The sequence below is a fragment of the Theropithecus gelada genome, chromosome 2, assembly GCF_003255815.1.
Source record: "Theropithecus gelada isolate Dixy chromosome 2, Tgel_1.0, whole genome shotgun sequence".
Taxonomy (NCBI): Eukaryota; Metazoa; Chordata; class Mammalia; order Primates; family Cercopithecidae; genus Theropithecus; species Theropithecus gelada.
Genome location: NC_037669.1, coordinates 143,863,301 through 143,882,254, shown reverse-complemented (window position 1 = coordinate 143,882,254; position 18,954 = coordinate 143,863,301). Strand labels below are relative to the sequence as shown.

At 36.2% G+C, this 18,954-nt stretch overlaps 1 long non-coding RNA gene across 1 annotated transcript in view; it reads left to right on the top strand.

Annotated features, from left to right (window-relative positions):
- Nucleotides 1–7,085, top strand: part of LOC112619740 — a 125,648-nt gene extending 118,563 nt beyond the window's left edge. Inside the window, exon 5 of the long non-coding RNA XR_003118289.1 lies at nucleotides 6,905–7,085. This is a non-coding gene — a long non-coding RNA (uncharacterized LOC112619740). The remainder of the gene's footprint in view (nucleotides 1–6,904) is intronic.
- The last annotated feature ends 11,869 nt before the right edge of the window (nucleotides 7,086–18,954 follow it).

Genomic DNA, 18,954 nt, shown 5'->3' with positions numbered 1-18,954 from the left:
AAAACTACCCGCAACCCCGATCCAATTACCTCCACCTGGTGCCACCCTTGACACATGGGGATAATGGAGATGACAATTCAAGATGAGATTTTGTGCAGAGACACAGCCAAACCATATTAAAAGCCATGTTAACACTTTTGACCTAGGTAGAGGCCTTCATTAAAATAAATGTATAACAACAGAAGTTTTCACAAAGCACAGTTAATGATTCTATAATTGGTTTTCTTTTTTCTTTTTCTTTTTTTTTTGCTGTAGATATGAGCAAACAACATTAGTTCTTTATTTGTAAAACAAAATTGTTAACTTGGGAACCATATTTTACTCTTTAAAAATCCAGAATATCCAGCATAGTGTCAGACATATAGTAGGTACTCCTCAAAATTTAATAAACAAAATTTTAATAAATCTAGAATAGAAATATGAAGAACTGTTGTCTCCCATATTAGAATATAGGCTTCTCAAGAACAATGGCCTTGATTTCTATTTTGTCTTGTCTATACATATTAAAGTGTTCATTTCCAATAAATAACTGGTAAAGTTCAAAGGAAATGATTTTCTAATTATATTTAGGTATATTTTAAATTATCTTTAAAAGCAAAAGTCAAATAGAAAAATCAAAGGTATACATAATCAAAAACTAAAATCCTGATACAATACAATTTAAATAGCTCAGAGAGTTCCGTAGACATTTCCAAAGTTTTGCATTCATTTGCTCATTAAGAAAATTACTTATTGAGTTGCTCTTATAAATTAAGAATTGAGACATGAAGGACAAATTCCCTGAACTTAAATGGCTTACAATGTAGTGCAGGTAAATTAATAAAATATACTTTATACAAAAAAAAAAAAAAGCTAAATCCGTGATACATTGAGACCTTGGTGACAGTTGCCTAAGAGTCTGACTTGTTGGGGAGGTGGAAGTCAGAAAAGCCTTCAGATGAATAATACATGAGTTAAGATTTACCAGCAAAACTGAGCTTCTGGGAACAGGAATCCTTCTTTTATTTACTTCTGATAATTATATCGAATACAATGTTGAACACACAACATTGTGTGCTCTATAACACATATTTAGAAAGAAAATACAGATATAAGTCTATAGATATATTAGATAGCACAATAGAGAGATCTAAAATAAGAGCAACTTCAGTGAAAAGACGAAAAATGGCTTTCTTTTGGAAGCCATATGTATAGCATTGGACATAGAATAGGAAGACAGAAGAAAGAGCTTATGCCATTACAAAGGTGGGTGACAGAGCATGGCTTCTTTGAAAGGTACATGAAATTCAATCTTTTGAGAGTTCAAAGTATATATAGGAAGGAGTTGATGCCAAATACAGGTGAGAAACAGATGAAGAAGATCTTTAAAGACAGTGAATGGAAAGGAGAAAAGACTAGAATGAGGAAGACGGGAAACAATGTACTACAATGGTCTAGACAATTGGTGATGTGTTTCTAAGTGAAGATGGTTGTGGCAAAGGGTCAGAAGAGAAGCAGTAAATTCTTCTGGGTAGGATCAACATGACCTAGTGATTGATTGGATGTAATAAATAGGGGAGAATAAGTCTCATATGATCCCCAGGTTTCTCATCAAAGCAACCAAGCGTGGTTACTAACTGAGATTGAGAGTGTGAGAGAAATGTCAGGTTTGAGAAGGATGGTGCTAAATTTATTTTAAATTTGTTAAACTTGAAGCAAGTTCCAGTTACAGAATTCCAACTATTCATTGGATATATAGATTTAAAGATAGAAATCTAACATGGAGATAAAAATTGGGTGTCACAGGAATTTATGTAGTCATTGACACCCTAGAGAAAGTTGAGCTTGATTAAAGTGAAAAAGAGACTAAAAATAAAAACAGGGCTGAAGAGAAATCCTGTGTAACATGAGCCTTTTATGGGCTACAGAAGATGAACTAATGATCAAATTGAGAAGCAACAGCCAGAAAAATAGAAGGAAAAACTAGAGGTGTGATGTGATTGAATCCTCAGTAATAGTGTAAAAGAAAGATAGTAATGGCAATTACCACGGGAAGTAGGGAAAGATGAAGACGGTGGGCTGTGTGGCAAGTAGGACGTTATAGTTAACCATAATCTCAACTTCTGTGAAAAAAGGAGAAATGGCTACATTTTTGGGCACTAAAGATTAAACAGAAACTGAAGAAGGAAACAGACAATAAATAGTGACTTTTTTTTCTATAATCTTAACAGTAAAGGAAGAGTTAAATCCTGGGCAAATTACTCAATACAACGTTGGTACAACACTGACGATAATTTTCTCCTTGCCAAAAAAATAAAAGGCATAATTTCATGGATACACAGCTATAAGTGTGTTGTAGACCATTATTTGTGGCACATTTATAAAAATTATATAAAACATATGTAGATCAACCAGTAGACTAACCAAATGAAAGTTTACATTTTAAAGTTATATAATACATAATATACAATGCAAAGTTAGATCAATAATATAAAACTGCATCTCCTAGTCTAAAGCTCTCACACAATACATTTATTTCTCATTGATTTCATGCCTTAGAGTAAAGGAGTAAAAAAACAGTCACCATTACTATTAAAGCAAAATAGAAATACAGGTCTAATATATTACCTTTGGTATATTAGATATTAGATATTTAGGAAGGTTCAAATAAGGAATTTTGAGAATTTGAGACAAATCTGGATTTTTCACTTTTTTTTTTTTTTTTTTTGAGACGGAGTCTCGCTCTGTCGCCCAGGCTGGGGTGCAGTGGCGCGATCTCGGCTCACTACAAGCTCCGCCTCCAGGGTTCACGTAGTTCTCCTGCCTCAGCCTCCCGAGTAGCTAGGACTACAGGCGCCCGCCACCACGCCTGGCTAATTTTTTATATTTTTGGTAGAGACGGGGTTTCACCGTGTTAGCCAGGATGGTCTCGATCATCTGACCTCATGATCCACACGCCTCGGCCTCCCAAAGTGCTGGGATTACAGGCACGAGCCACCGCGCCCCGCCTTTTCCTCTTTTGTTAACTTAAGTTTTCCAAACATTTCACTGGGGTGGGTGGCTTCATGTTAGGATTTTTACATTGAGGATAATGTTATACAATTAAAACTAAATATTTAAATTATATGTTAATATTCACTTACTTGGATGTTGACGGGCTAAGGGATTTCTATTTACAAAAAAAAAAAGCAACCCTTAAACATTTGTTAAACTGCGTGGAAAATATGATTTTGCCAATCTTAGAACCCATCTGACCTTTTTGAACTGGCTTTAAATCTTTGGGGAATTTCATTTGTTTATCCTAAGAATAATATGACTTCCTGTGTTAAGAAGAGAGCTTCTAAACAGCCAAAAGGCTTCTTGGATATCAGGTAGTTAGTTTCATAAGCAATTTTTCAGAAACCATCCATGAATTAATTATAAACACATGAATTTTATTTTCTCCAATGGACAAACTGTTTTTTGTATTGTTTTAATAGAAAATATTAGCAAAATACAGTTCAAATTTTGCTATACATAACAATCTGAATTAAAGTTGTAGAAAGAGAACATATGTGTCTTCTCTCTACTTGAAAACAGAATGTAATTTGTACTGAATACTTGGGGTGTGCTGTAACTTCTATCACATATTAGGACTACCCAGTGTTCTTATAGTACCAAATATATAGTGAATTCTCTAGGCTTGTGACATTTGAGGATTTAACTCTGAGTTTTTACTTTCTTTTCACTAACCTGAATGATCAATGATATGCTGTAATTATTAGTTTTTCTGAGGTACAAATACAAGTCAAGAAACAAATTCCTTGTATCTACATTTCAATGTAACTTTGTGGTTTTTCTACCCATCTTGTGTTAGTAGCATTCATTTATTGACATTCATTAACATTTGTCTTTTGACAAAAATGTCCACAAGAAAAGATAGAAGTGTCAGTTTAAAAAAAAAGAAAAGAAAAGAAATAATTAAATTGTTTATGAGAAAACACGCAGGAAACACATGACTTAACAAAAGGAAATAGAAAAACTGGGAACGTCTACAAAAATTTCCACATTCGCAAATTTGGAAACAGATATTCTTAGAAAGAGCTGCTCTTGAAAGCCTGTGGTCTTAAATTCAGTATCTTCACGGCAAACAACTAAATGACGCTGGACTTATAAAACAGAAGAGATGAATTTTTAAAAGACTGCCATTTAAAATCGTTTCACTTACCAGTAGATAATAACACTAAAAAAAAATAGCTACTATTTGTTAGATGCTTACTGTGTGCCCACTGTGTTAGTACTTTATGCAATCCATTAAATAACCCAACAAGATAGCCTATAATTTTCCTCATTGTACACCCAGGAAGACTGAGGCTCAAAGAAATTATGTAACCTCCTGAGGAAACCAAGTTATGATTACACAAGCTCATCAGCAAGCTCTATTGGACTTTAGTTTGCTTTTTTGAGTGTTACTATGAAAATACATATTTCAGACACGGGATATTGATTGCCTCTGGAAAAGCTCATTTATTAGATTCTATGCAAAATATATATAAGGTGGATGGAGGGCTTAATATTGTAGGTCGAGTGGGCTCTGGAAACATGAGTGCCTGAGCTCAAACCCTGGAAAGGCCTCTTACTAGTTAGCTCATTTCAGACATGTTACTTATGATCTGTGGTCCCAGTTTTCTCATTTGTAAGATGTGTATAATAATAATACCTACCTAAGAGAATAGGTATGTATAAAGCACTTAAAGCAGTGCATGGCACTTAGGGCTCAATTATGTTGGTTATTATTACAGTAAGCATATCTCCATCGCTATCATAACTGCCTTTTGTTATCTAACTATTTATGTTATGTTTTTCCTCCTTCTCCCCAGAATTTAGTCAATTCAGTAAGACGTAATAACCAAAAGCTGATAACTATCCTGTTACGTCAAGGACATTATAGAGAAAAATATGCTTTTAAAAGTTTCAAGTATAGTTCTGACTACTTATTTCCCACAAATTTTTTTACTATGTATGGTAATATTTTGGAAATTCATTATGGAATTATATATGCAAATACGCTTTAAGTAAATCTGACAGTAAGTTTGTGTGAATGTAATATGACATGATATGATATTGAACCTGAGAAGAGCTAGAAACAAATCTTCAAGTTCCACAAAAGAAGAGTTACTCAAAATGATACAGTCTGAATTAAGCAATTTGAATTCTTTTGAAAATGGCATTTAACTAGCAGACAGAAAGACAAGAAAGCTGAATCAACTTAGAAACTTCCTGTATTTTGCAGCAATGATGTTGTGATCCTTCAAGTAAAGGGAGATCAGTTTGATGCCATTTTGAGCTCACTGTGCATTGGAGCATAAAAGGAAGAGGTGGGTGGGAGCAAAGTTGAGCTAGAAGTCAACTGGAATGAGACACAGCAGGAGACGAATGGAGCAGTCAGACAGATGCGTGGATGAAAAGACTGGAGCACACAGGAAGGTGTTCAATGATGACTCAGCTAAGAAGGTGGAAAAGGTTATGATATGACCCAATTACCACAAATAACCAAAAAAAATAATAATAACTATAAGGATAGGATGCAAAGAAAAGATTAAAGCCTCATTTGAAATGTTTTCTGGAATTCCTTTTGCAGTTCTGCTCAGATTAAGTTATGTAACTATAATGAACTCAATTTATCTGACAACTATTACATTATCTTATTTTATTATACATTCAGTACCCTAAATATGTAACTGTTATTCCAAGGTACTTATGACTCTGTGTTTGAGACTTAACTTCTGTTTTGTTTTAAGATTTTGTAATAAAAAGAGAATGCAAATTGATGAAAACATAGTCCTAAAAAATAATAATTATATCACTAAACCTCCCTATGCAGTTCATGTATTTATTGTTGCACTTATAATTTATTACATTTTTGTTAGTGTGTTTCTCATACTAGACAATGAGATCTCTTGAGAGAAAATATATTTTATTATTTGGAATATATAGCACAGGACCTAGCATGGAGCAGCATTCAAAATACTGCATAGAAGGAAAAAGGAAGAAAGAAGGGAAGGAAAGGGAAGCAAGGAAATAAAGGAAATCATGTACATATAAACAAGAGAAAAAAACGGTGCTATCACAACTTGCTTCTGCATTCTATCTTAAGCAATAATTTTGTGGGATAGGGTTCCATTGGATTTAGTGTTCCATGAGAGGCCAAATAAGAAAAATAGCATCTTGCATATATATATCACTTTATAATTTATTCTTTCATAGTCATTATTTGTTTGATCTTCACAGTAACTTCATGAGACAGATTTTTTTTTCTGCCGCCTTTCACAAAAGAAGAACCTGAGACCCAGAGAATTTAAATGACTTTCGCAAGTGTACTTAGATAATAAATAGCAGCGTGTGAATCAAACTAAACATTTTTAAGTCCATAAATTTCTTAGGAACATAGTTTAAGTTAAATTTTGTTAAATCAATTGCACACAGTAGCATGCATTCCTCAAGAAGAGGCTCAAAGTTTGTTTTGTATATACCAAGGAACAACAACAACAATAACAACAATAATATAACTAACATGTTGACTGCTTCCTACTTGGAGACACTGTTCTAAGAGTTGATGTGTGTTCATTTATTTAATCTTTATAACAACCCTATTTTTAAAAGTACTATCATTATACTTATTTTATATATGAGAAAAATGAGGGGTTGAAAACTGAAGTAACGTATCCAAATTCACACAGTAATGGTAAAGCTAAGATCTAGCCATTATTCTAATAAAATATCTCTGTCCTTATTACAGTATAAAGTATGCACTTAAAATATGAGAAATTGTAGTTAACTCATAATGTCATTCTGGAAACTTTATACCAGTCTCTGAAGCCAATTAGTTGTATTTTTTGGCAAAGTACTAACCCTGTTTTTATCTGCTTCTTTCCCATGAAATAAGGCTATATATGTAGTGATGCCCATGCTACCCCTGATATCTAAAAATCTAAGATGAAAACGTGCACACAGTCTTGGCAGTATTGGGGTAATAGACTATGAAAGAAGAAATCAGATTGGAAAAGTCAGTATATCAATTAAGAAAATAATCACTCAAGGAGAGGAATAAACAGCAAAGCAATCTACATATTTACTTATAGATACAATTGTTTCAGTGCTGATTATTCATCCTTATATAACTGTCTACAGTCATTTAGGGTTGTCTTAGTCCATTTTGTGTTGCCACTGCAGAATACCTAAAACTGGGAAATTTATAAAGAAAAGAGATTATTTAATTTACAGGTTCCACAGGATGCAAAGTTCAAGATACATGACACCAGCATCTGCTTGGTTTCTGTTGAGGACTTTCATGCTTATATCACAACATGGCAGAAGGTTAAAGGGGGAGTAGACATGTGTAAATAGGCAAAACCTGAGGGGCATCTTGGCTTTATAACAATCCACTCTTGGAGGACTAATTCATTCTTGAGAGACCTATTCTGGTCTTGCCAGAGAAAAAATTCACTCACTGACTACTGTGAGAATAGCACCAAACCATCCATGAGAGTGAAGCCCCATGACTCAAACACCTCCTATTAGGCTCTACAGCTTACAGATTATACCTCCTAACATTGCCACAGCGGGAAACAAATTTCAACATGAGATTTGGTGGGGACAGACCATATCTAAACAAAAAGTAAACAAAGATAAACCACTTTTGAGAACATACTTGTGATCCTTTATTTCGACCCAGAATGATGCCAGAATTTTGGAGATGGGGCTCAAAGCAAATCAGTAAGTTACAATTCTCAAGTTTCACAGGGAAGTGGGAGTGAGAGACACATCATGGAGGCCCAAGCGACTCTCAGATACACTGGGGGAATTGTCTTCATTGAATTCCCATGCAGACTCATTTAACCGTAGTTCTTCCAAAGCTGCTTTTCTGCTTTGCTTTTGGAATACTACATTATCTAGATTTTCATCTACCCTTTCAATTCCTATGCTTCTTGTGTTGATTTCTCTTTTCTGACTTCTCAGATTTTTAATCTCATTTTTAAACATGAGAATTCTCTGAGGTCTATTTCTTGACCCTTTGTCCTCTTTTTAACTATCCCTTGGGACACTTGCACAATCTAAATGACTAACTAGAATTTACGAGATTATGAGCCAGATCTCTTCCTGCTTATAAGCCCATTTCAATTAGATGTCTCAGCATCGTTGTAAGTTAAAATGCATAAAATCCAAAACAATAATTTTTTCTCAAACCAATGTTATATCTGAAATGGTTATTTGATTTATCTTCAATGACTTTAGCTTCTTTTTCTTCTTTCCACAAGCTAGAGCTTTAATTTCTTTTAAGAATAAACTTAACAGATGAAACGATAAAGACATAATTTTTATGTTGTGTTATACTCTTGATCTAAATATTTCCAAATCTTTTGAATGAAGAACTTTGAAGAAAAACCTGATCTTACTTTATCCAAAAATTCTTTTAAAAATAAGGGTTTAAAAATTGCTAAAAAAAAAAAAAAAAAAAAAGAGAGTAATTGGAAAAGCAATTTGTACTTTCTGTCTTGAGTTAATCTCTCTTTTCTCTATATCCATGTTGACAGTAAAATATAATCATGAAGAATACATGTTCTATTGATCAAAAACCACTTTTGGAAGGTACTGAAATTAGAATTCTATTGCACTCTCTCTCTCTCTGTCTCTCTCTCTCTCTCTCTCTCTCTCTGTGGCTAGCTTATCCCAACTGCTGTGTCACATGTTTTCGAAGTTACTATGATAATTTAACAATGTTGCAGCTAAAATGATGGACATAAAATCAACACTATAAAATATAGTCCCAGCTACTCAGGAGGCTGAGGTGAGAGGTTCACTTGAGCCCAGGAGAACGTGGCTGCAGTGAGACATGATAGTGCCGCTCCACTCCAGCCTGGGTTACAGAGTGAGACCCTATCTCAATCAATCAATAAAATAGTTTGAATAGTGTTTATTTTCTCAATTCTTGTTAAATAGCTGACATCAGATTGAACTCTGAAACCCAAAACTCCTGGAGTAGTGAACGCACTCTCCTTGATGGGAATCAGATATTAGTTCTTGATACTCCACAAGCAATCTGGATGGCTTAAAAAGAAAAAAAAAAAAACACTTAAATTCAATGAGTTTCAGTGTTCTTACCTGAAAATTGGGGTATTGGGCCAAACGACTCATATACTTACTAATTCTAATTATTAATTCTAATAATAGGATGTTCTGCTTCTTCAACTTGTTCTCAGACCTTGTTCTCTGTTCTCTCACTCAAACAGAACAGAGTACCCATAAAATAGTTAAAAGTTGATTTGAAAGCATTTTTAAAAGCTTCACATTGGAATTACAAATATAAAGGTATTTGGTGTCCCTCCAGAAGAGAATTTAGAAAGATCACGTAAAATACATTGTTATCTTTAGACTTGGGAGATTGGTCCCAGCTACTTTTAGAAATGTTCTTGAGTACTCAGTAGGGGGAAAGTACTTTTGCATATTTCAAAGTTTGTCATCAACTTCAGGATATATTCAATTATGGTGTCATGTCTCATTTCAAGTGGAAAAACAAAGGTAAAAAGCCTAGTGGCACAATAGCATTGAAAAGCCAATAATAGTGTTTCTGCCTGATTTGGCGTAATTACCCAGATTGAACATGCTCAGCTTCAGAATTATAGGCAACCGTTAATTATCTGTTCCATATCCCAAAGTGTATATATTTTTCCTGAGCTTTTAGGGTTAGGAGTCAAAAGGAAGTACAGCAGTTTGTTTTATTTAAACTTTAGTTTGTGTTATGTTTTACAAGACTTTTGAGAGAAAAGCAATTTGTAATACAGGACTACTAACTTGCCTAGTGTTGGATACAAGAAATAGATATGCCAGCTTAACTCACTAACTATATGGAATTCAACAATGTCTGCAAATGAGAATTTTTATAACATCGCACTCTAATACAACACTTATCTTCACTCTACCTGTAAATAAAGCCAATTTCTATAAAAATCTGGGGACTTAAGCAAGTGGTACGGGAAGAATATTTCCTCCATTCTGACTTGCCCATGGATATAAGATATTGAAAGAGAAAGACATAAAGGAATAAAAAATGAGAAGTTCTGCTGTATGAATTCAACATTTTTTGGCATTTTCTCCAAAGACTACAGTAAAGATTTAAATTGTTGTTTAATTATTGTAAATACAAGACTCATATTTCATTAAATGCAATAATGAGCCAAGACATGTTAATTTGACTTTATGCAAATAATGCAAAATGTTGAAGTTACATTAGTTTGCATCATTGTGAATTTTTCATGATGATATATCCAAAGTAAAATGCATCCTCCTTTACAGGTTGTGCAGGTTGTGCTCTGCACAAAGTTACCTTGCTAAGGAAACATGATTAGGATCTTAACTGAGCCTGGGTTTACTTCTTCAATCTATGGAGCTGTGGCACGAAACTTGCATTCTGTCCCATCCAACTTTGCAAGAAAAAGCTTTTTCTAACTTCTCCACCCAGAAAAGAAGCTTTTCTCTAACATGCTCTAAAGAGTTGCAGGTGAAGACAAAGGATCTTGATTATTTTTTTCCCTCTAACTTATCTACTATTTTTGTTAAATAATACACCATATTAAAAAGGGATGGTGTTCTCATTTGTCTTCGTTTTCCCACCATCTAACCCAGTGTCAGTCTCTGACTAGATCTGAATACCTACATATATTTGCTGAATTAGTGGAATCTGGAAACAATGGAATAATGTACTTGAGTTCAAATCCAAGACTTTGTGCAACTGCAGGGCCTGCCACATACATGAAATGTTATGGAATACCATTTGCACCACCTGGAGTTGTGCAACACTGTTGTACAGCTTTCCATTGACTTCTAATTTTATAATGGTATGCTATGGCATTTTTAAGAATGATTATAGCAATTAATAATAATAAACTTTAAATGCACAATATATCACAATACCTTGTTTATTCTTCACAGTAAGCAAGTAAAAAGTTTTATCACTATTTTTAGATGAATTCACTGAACCTCAGAGGGTTAAAATTACTTCTTGCCTACCATCACATAATCACTATTTTTTGTGCCAAAATTCAAACACAAGTTAGTCTGATACCAAGGCATATGAGCTTATAAATTATATTCTTTTACATAAATAACTGAAAGAATGTCATGATTTTATAGACCTGCAGACTTCTATATATGATTGGGTCCTAAGGAAACATATTTGCCATAACAATTACTCTATGAGACCAGTAAGTCATACAAATAATCTTTAGGTTAGTAAAATGTTGTATTATCTTAAATTGTGACACATAAAAATACATATCAACATATTTTGGCTCTGACTTTGGTGAAATAACAAAGTTCTGTAATATTCATTTAAGCTAGTGTTTAACATGAAGGCAAAATAAATAAAACAAATGACCACCTAAGGCCTATCTGATTTTAGCTTAGTGGATATTCATTTAGGTAAAAATATCGAAGGGGTAGAAAAACACAAGGCATCCTGGAATTATTTTTATTAAAATAATTTCTATACTTTAAAAATACTCTTTCACATTATGCCATTTTATTTCATCTTCTAACAGGTAAAAAGACTCTGGGAAGACTAGTTATCACTAAAGGTGATGGTGCTGGTGAGAGGAAACTGATACCAAGGCTTGTACACTGATCTGACTCTGTATTAAGAACACTATTTCATCAGGAATATTTTTGGATGCTACTGACTATTGAGAACACTGAGCAAATGAAATAGGTTTTCTAAAATGGATTGTTTTATAATAGCAAAGAAGTTTACTAAGGACTGGGGAATTTTATCTACTTAGATTTGGCTGGAAATCTTATACCGATGAAAGCAAAGCAATTGTTATGAAGTTATCTTGCTAACTTTTTATGTCCGATGAGAGAGTAGAATTAACAAAGGTTACTACTGCTCTAGACTTAGATAATTATTATATCAAAAATTTATTTATGAAACTAAAGCAGTACGAAGCTTAGGAGCAAAGTGTCTTGACACATTCATCCAGGGGGGCCGTTCTAGACCTGGTCTCATATGCATTTTAGACTTCAGATAAACTGATTTCCAGAAGTTTAGGGGACAAGAAAAATTATTGCTATTATCAAATATACTGAGAGGCAAGTATTTTCCTTAAAACGTAATTTTCCTTAAAATGTCATATCTATGTATCAGCCTAATAAGGATAAACCACAGGGAAAGAAGACATCTAAAGTACGGCTCCTCAGGGATGATGACTTGAGTCAAGGATATATGGGTGAGTGGAACACATAAAAGGATCAAGGGAAACCCTCCCAGGTTTTTGATAGAAATGTTGAAATGTGGAGAAAGCAGAGGTGTGAATGAGTCTTAGGACAAAGAACAACATAAAGGGTATTTACAAATAAGTTAAAAGTTGAAACAGTGAAGAAAAGCAAATAGCCCCAGTGTCAGGAGAAGGCAAAGTAATATCATACTTCTATTGTGCAGGAATGTATATCCACAGACATACACCATAATTCAACTATTTCTGTGAGTGATAGAAAATAAGCATTACTTTTAAATCCTCTTTTGTTCTTGGCTTCTTCATTAAGAAGAATGTTCTTAAAACCAAAACTGGTAATCATATGGGTTAACGACAGACAGAATTTCAAGTAAGGCTAACGAATCAGGGAAGTAACCTGATATGAATACAAGTTTTAAGTTTGAATATTGACACTTCTACTTATGAGCTGTGAGATCTTCAGGAACTCACTGGATCTCTCTATGCAACAGCTTCCTTTTCATCGAAATAAAGCATCACCCCCATGATGCTGCGAGGAAAAAAATGAGCTTCCAGTAGGCAAACGCCTGACATGTAGTCCTTGTACACATGCAGCACTCAATTACTTTAACTGTTGTTATTATGAAACTTGGAGTCCTAGAAAACAAAATTGTATCTAATTAATTTCTGTATCTCCATTCCCAACTTAAGATCCAAACACTTAGGGCTTAAATAAATATTTGACAAACAAATAAACAAACAAAAATCAAAATAATACCAGAATATTGGACTGCTTTAAATGAATTCAAGATCCTGGGTTCTGATTAATTTTACCTCAGGCGTCAAAACCTTAAGATATTATCATAGAATCAACTATTAGTAATTACTGAAGAATTGTGACAAATATGACAAATTCGAGAAATATAGAATAAAGAAATATTCCAATTTTTAACATGAGAAGATCAAATCCAGAAACTACTGACTAGCAATTTAGAGACTGATTCACAACATAGCTCCAGGCCGGGCGCGGTGGCTCAAGCCTGTAATCTCAGCACTTTGGGAGGCCGAGACAGGCGGATCACTAGGTCAGGAGATGGAGACCATCCTGGCTAACATGGTGAAACCCCGTATCTACTAAAAAATACAAAAAACTAGCCAGGCAAAGTGGCGGGCGCCTGTAGTCCCAGCTACTCAGGAGGCTGAGGCAGGAGAATGGGGTACACCCGGGAGGTGGAGCTTGCAGTGAGCTGAGATCCTGCCACTGCACTCCAGCCTGGGCAACAGAGCGAGACTCCGTCTCAAATAAACAAACAAACAAACAAACAAAAAACATAGCCCTAGAGTGAAGCATTGAATACAAAGCCTGTGAGCACCTAATATAGGAAATCATGTTTTCTAAAGTAAGCCAAATACTTGGAGCAAGCAGAAGAAACACTGTACAATTGAATTTTAGAAAAAAAAAAAAAAAGTCTATGGGTGTTTAAACAATAAACAAACATGGTTCGTTATTGGTCTTATCAGAAGGGCGTTCTCAAATGCTCCCGTACTACTTCTGATTCTCTACCTTTCTCCACCCTCAGCTCAAAAAAGCTTTATCGACGATTAAAGCTATACAAAGAGAGACACCATGTGCATGAGAGATGTCAATCACTTTTCCTATCAGGTTCAGTCCCATTGTGATGGAATTTTCCACATCATATATATAAAATCTCACTTTCCCTGGCCGTGCTCTTAAGAAACTCAAAAATCAAGAAGCACCTAAGAGATATAGAGGGTACTCTTGTTTACAAAATTTGTTTCTTTTCTATCAAGTTTTCAGCCACAAGACATAACTAAGAAGCTGCCACAAAAAGTGTTCAGAGTCGGGGAATTATTCTCAAACTACGTCAGTCAAAAATAGTCATCACATTTGGGAAACACTTAGGCCACAATCATGTGTTGTGGTTGACCTATTAGTGTCATTTTATTCTACTTTTAATTGAAACCCATTTCTAGTACTAAGGGTACATGAACCTTTGGCAGAATGAGAGCAATTTCCTGAATTATAAAGTTGGCTGGAACTGAGTAAAAACTGTCTTCTTCAGAGAGTGTAGGTGCTCTCCATTTTGTCAAGCAAACTCTCTTTTCTGAACTGGTCTTACTAATCTCCAAACTAAGTTAAAAACCAAAAGAAAGAGGTTATGAGGAGACAAATTTCAATTTGTTACAAAGAAGAGTTAACATTAAAAGATGTTCAAAATTTGGCTAGGTTTGGTGGCTCATGCCTGTAATCCCAGCACTTTCGGAAGCCGAGGCGGGCAGATCACGAGCTCAGGAGTTCGAAACCAGCATGGTCAACATGGTGAAACCCCGTCTCTACTAAAAACACAAAAATTAGCTGGGCATCGTGGCATGTGCCTGTAGTCCCAGCTACTTGGGAGGCGGAGGCAGGAGAATTGCTTGAACCCAGGAGGCAGAGGTTGCAGTGAGCCGAGATCACACCACTGCACTCCAGCCTGGGCAACAGAGCAAGATTCCATCTCAAAAAAAAAAAAAAAAAAATCAAAATTTATAGGGACTTCCTGGTTCAACACATGGGGCTTGAGCCCATGTTTACCTGCATTCTTCCAAAGTGCCATTGAAATAACTATTTTTATGTGAAAATAAATATTTATGGATTATGTTGTAAGATAGTAGGCTTCCTGCTAAGCAGTTTTTAAAGAAAGATTAGCAAATTGTCCATATACTATAGAAATTGTTTCAGAATCAGATAAAAGACTAAATTGGATGACCCACATTTCTTCAAAATAAAAATTAAATAGTTTGTACAACTAAAAATGATTTTATATTCTAATCAATCCACCTGTAAATATGTATTGAATATATATGCTATGTGCATTGCAATAGGTATTAGAGTGATATATTATCCTCCACTAAAGTTGCCCATCTCTTACCCTGTTAATATTATTAATATTCCATTTAACCAAAGAACTACTTTAGCCAATAAAACGTGAGTATAAGGGATATGTGCCACTTTCGAGCAGGCAGAAGTTTCGAAAGAGCCAGCTTGTATATAGTTCGCTCTGTGTGTGTGTGTGTGTGTGTGTGTGTGTGTGTGTGTGTATGTGTGTGTGTCTTTGGTTTGGTTTGGTTTAGTTTGTTTTGTTTTCTTTTTACCTCGCCCACAAGAGTAGCAATATCCCAATTAGAGGCAAAGTCATCATGGGCACCGCAGTGAAGAAAACACATGAATGCCCTGCAACAGAAACAAAAAATAAACCTTTTTTACTATAAGCAATTGAAATTTGGGGGTTGTTTATTAGTCACATAGCTTATTGTATCCTGATTGATACAAGTGGAAAACATTGAAGGAATTAAGAAGAATAAAAACTGAGAAGTCAATGTAATCAATATATTTTCTATATGGATATGGATATGGATATGGAAGATACTGAGGTCTTCAAAGGATTAGAAGGCATAAAAATGGTCAGCAAAGATCAGCAATGAGGAGTGGTTGAAGATGACTTAGGCAAATAACATAAGTCTCAAAGGATCGCTGGCTTTACTAGTAGAGTAAAAGCAGCATTGACTGTGTCAGTTATGATTAGGTTTGGTGGTCAGGGACTGAAAATCCAATAACAGATCAATATTTATTTATCTCTTAAATAGGAGTGTAAACATAAGCACAATGAGTCCGAATACTCAATGTATCAAAGACCAAGGCTTCTTTCTTCCTGTTCCTGTGCCATTTGTGGCCTCCATTCCCCAAGTCACAGCTATTCCAACTCCACCATCACATCCACCTTCAAGCCAATAATAGAAAGGGAAGAAGGGTCAGTTCTCTTCCTTTAAAGACACTTCAGGAAGTTAAATACACTGTTTCTGCTGACACCTCCTTAGATACTTAACCCAGTCTCATGCCACCCAATTGTAAGGAATTCTGAGAAATAGCTTTACTCAAGACAACTATGACTCAGCTATAAAGTAGGCATTCTATTAACATAGAAAGAGAAGAGAATGAATGACCAGGTTCAACCAGCAACCTTTAGACATGGACCAAAACTACAGACCAGAATATAAACATGGTTTGGGAGAATGACAGCCTTCCGTCCATTGGTAGAAGCTGCGATGAAGGTGATTTCCTCAAGGAGGAGCCAGTGTCAAGAAGGATCAGTGAGGTAATTGAGGATGAGCAGGCATCTAACAAAGAACAGAAGTTTTACAAAGAGCATATTTGCAATTTTGAGAGGCCAGAGAAAACAGAAGTGGATTGACAAAATTAAAGAGAAAATGGACCAGGCGCAGTGGTTCACACCTGTAATCCCAGCACTTTGGGAGGCCGAGGTGGGTGGATCGCCTGAGGTCAGGAGTTTGAGACCAGCCTGACCAACATGGAGAAACCTCATCTCTACTAAAAATACAAAATTAGACGGGCATGGTGGTGCATGCCTGCAATCCCAGCTACTCAGGAGGCTGAAGCAGGAGAATTGCTTGAACCTGGGAAGCGGAGGTTGCAGCGAGCCGAGATTGCTCCATTGCACTGCAGCCTGGACAAGAGTGAAACTGTCTCAAACAAAAAAAAAAAAAAAAAAAAGAGAGAGAGAACATTTTTAGTAATGGTTGGAGAAAATAGGGCCATGGTTGGGTTAGCTGGCTGCCAGTATGTCAAGACGAAAAGAACTCTTAGATTCAGCTCATCAGGACTTGGCTTCATCTTGGGAAGACACTGATAATATAAGAGCTTGTGCATATTTGACAGCATCTCTGCAAGGTGGAGCTACTGGAAGAGAAGGAATAGAGAAATCTGGGACAGCAGAGACAGCCCAGTTTATGAAAGGAAGGTGTGTTAGTCTGCTCTCATGCTGCTAATAAAGACATACTTGAGTTTGGGTAATTTATAAGGAAAGAGGTTTAATTGACTCACCATTCCACGTGGCTGGGAGGCCTCACAATCATGGCAGAGGGTGAAGGAGGAGCAAGACATGTCTTACATGGCAGCAGGCAAGAGGGTGTGGGCAGAGGAACTGCTCTTTTATAAAACCATCAGATCTTGTGAGACATTCACTATCACATGAACAGCACAGGAAAAAACCTGCCCCTATGATTCAATTACCTCCTACTGAGTTCTGCTCACAACACATGGGAATTATTACAGCTCAATGTGAGGTTTGGGAGGGGACACAGAGACAAGCCATATTATTCTGTCCTTGGACCCTACCAAATCTCATGTCCCTTTCACATTTCAAAACACAATCCTGCCTTCCCAGCAGTCCTCTAAAGTCTTAACTCATTTCAGCATTAACTCAAAAGTCCATGGTCCAAAGTCTCATCTGACACAAGACAAGTCACTTCTGCCTATGAGCCTGCAAAATGAAAAGCAAATTAGTTACATCCTAGATACAATGGGGGTACAAGGATTGGGTAGATACACTCATTCCAGAAATTGGCCAAAATGAAGGGGCTACGAGCATGATGCAAGTCTGAAATCCGGTGGGGCAGTCAAATCTTAAAGTTCCAAAACAATCTACTTTGACTCCATGTCTCACATCCAGGTCATGCTGATGCATGAGTGGGTTACCATGGTCTTTTGGTCTTGGGCAGCTCTGCCCCTGTGGCTACTTTCACAGGCTGACATTCAGTGTCTGCAGCTTTTCCAAGTGCATGGTGCAAGCTGTAAGTAGATCTACCATTCTGGGATCAGGAGGACATGGCTCTCTTCTCACAGCTCCCCTAGGCAGTGCCCCAGTGGGGACTCTATGTGGGGGTTCCCACCCCACATTTTCCGGCTGTACTGCCCTAGCAGAGGTTCTCCATGAGGACTCCACCCCTTATGCACACTTCTGCCTGGACATCCATGCATTACCATACATTCTCTGAAATCTAGGTGGAGGTTCCCAAAACCCAATTCTTGACTTCTGTGCACCTGCAGGCTCGACATCACATGGAAGCTGCCAAGGCTTGGAGCTTTCACCCTTTGAAGACATGGCCCAAGCAGTACCTTGGGCCTTTAAGCCAGAGCACCAAATCCCAAGACTGCCCAAAGCAGCAAGGCCATTTTCCTTCTAGGCCTCCAGGACTGTGATGGGAGGCACCTCTGTGAAGACCTCTGACATGCCCTGGAGACATTTTCTCCATTGTCTGGTGATTAACATTTGGATCCTTGTTACTTATGTAAATGTATGCAGCCAGCTCATATTTCTCCTCAGAAAAGTGGGGTTTTCTTTTCTACCACATTACCAGGCTGCCAATTTTCTGAAATTTTATGCTCTGCTTCCCTTTTATACATAAGCTCCAATTTCAAACCATATCTTTGTGAATACAAAACGCTGAATGCTTTTAACACCCCCACCAAGTCACCTCTTGTATGTTTTGCTGCTTAGAAATTTCTTCTGCCAGATACCCTAAATCATTTCTCTCAAGTTCAAAGTTCCACAGATCTCTAGGGCAGGGGCAAAATGTTGCTAGCCTGTTTGCTAAAACATAGCAAGAGTCACCTTTATTCCAGTCCCAACAAGTTCCTCATCTCAATCTGAAATGAGCAGCATTTGGTCAAAGCCATCTAACAAGTCTCTAGGAAGTTCCAAACTTTCCCACGCCTTCCTGTCTTCTTCCAAGCCCTCCAAACTGTTCCAACCTCTTTACCCAGTTCCACAGTCGCTTCCACATTTTCAGTTATTTTTATAGCAATGCCCCATTTCCCAGTACCAATGTGCTCTATTAGTCTGTTTTCTTTCTTTCTTTTCTTTTCTTT